Here is a 1,753-nt window from a genome sequence, read left to right as displayed (position 1 = left end):
AGTTGGTTGGTGATTTTCCTACTCTGGTGGTAGTGATTCCTTTCTCGTTCCGGGCGCTCTAAGCACAGTATTCTGCTGGCGGAATACAGACCGCCGGTTCCGGCTTTGGCGACTTTTTACATCTTTGCATTCGGTTTATTGGGTGTCACGTAGCCTCAGCAAAACTATCATTAGTCATTCATTAGACTGCCAATAGTTTGAGTTAGCATCTTGTGAAGTGACTGACTATCTGATCGCTCGCAAAAGTGTTTATTGCCGGACCTACTCAGAGGTCGATTCCTGTTGCACCGTCTGTGACTGGCCCTTGTGTTTTATTATTGTATTTGTTTTTTGTTGTGTATTTCTAAAACGTTATATATAACTGCCGTTCTTGGCGTTACAGCAGGGGTAAACGGTTGTGCTACCAAGTTTATCATAATTTTGTCTCACCTGTTTGGTGATCAGTTTCCTGTCTTCTTAAATTTACCTATCCTATTGCATTGCTGTTTTACTGTGTGTTTGTTACTTTTTTTATATAATTGCCGTTCTTGGCGTTAAACGCATTCAGCTGTGACTGTGGGTACTTGCATTAAAATTGTAATTGGGATCACATTGGCTTGTTTCTAAAACATTATTTGCCATGTCTGTATTTTATTCTCATTTGGTAAACTGTAATGCACTGGAAGTACCATTAATTACACAGTTGCTTATTCTTTCATTAATACCATATGATGTCTTTATTTATTGCTGAGTCTGGAATTATCGTTTTAAAGCAAATGTGTGTCATTGCAAAAGGGAACCAATAGTAGCTGATTACGGCCCCGCCCACAGTCGTAACCGAATCCTGCCTTCCTTGACTACCAGGTTTCAACTGGTAGCAGAGAGTGGTTACGATTGTGATATCGGCATTTTAGTTACTGTTGGTTGATTCGGTAAACTCTCTTACGGTTGTACGATATCTGCCTTTGGTATTTTGTTCTGTTTTAGGTGATCAACAACTCTCTGAAGGCGGCCACGAAGTTCCCCGGGAATTGAGGAAGGACCACCTCATTTATGGGCTGGCGATAATACGCCAGCCTATTGTAGGTATATGTTACAGACTTAGCAGCCCGCTTGCGTGCTAGAGTTCCTCAGCCGGTTGACGTCACGCCGGATGTTATGAGTGAGACAAAGGCAGCCATTGAGTTTTCGTTAAAGCTGTTAGTAGTGCGGAGGACAATATCGGCTTTTTAGAGAGCACTCAACTCAGAGTCAGTCAGTTAGACAGGGTGCGCGCACAATTGATACATTTAGCCAACCAGATATCTGACTTAAGGACCTGAAAATTAGTGGATCATGATAAGGAAACAACCGCTGAATTGTGGTCCTTGGTTAACGAATTGCAGTTTAAGGGCACATGTTTGGAGCTTGATGGGAAGAGGACCGGGAAGCAGGAATCGTTGCCTTCAAGGCGGTGCACTAGCGAGCCCAGGAATAACGCCCTTATGGCCTCCTAGGGGTTAGTTGGGGAGTTTGCTAAATTACCTAATCCCCTGGTGTATCTGTTTTGAGATATCACAGAATTAGCTATTGACCGATTCGAGCAAACTGAAAGATTCTTATGGTTGTTGGTTCGCTTTGAGCAACACGCTGATACGTTTGGTGTTTCGCATTAATTTTGTCTCTATTTTATCCTTCAACTAGAGGCGAATCAAGTACCTTGGTATCCAGAGCTATGGCAGGAGAGTTTTAGTTGCAACAGTTATTGCAACAGTTGAGGGAGCTTGTGATCAGC

Source organism: Schistocerca cancellata, chromosome 2 (assembly GCF_023864275.1).
Source record: "Schistocerca cancellata isolate TAMUIC-IGC-003103 chromosome 2, iqSchCanc2.1, whole genome shotgun sequence".
NCBI lineage: Eukaryota > Metazoa > Arthropoda > Insecta > Orthoptera > Acrididae > Schistocerca > Schistocerca cancellata.
The sequence above is the reverse complement of the archived record's forward strand: the minus strand, read 5'-3'. Positions refer to the sequence as shown.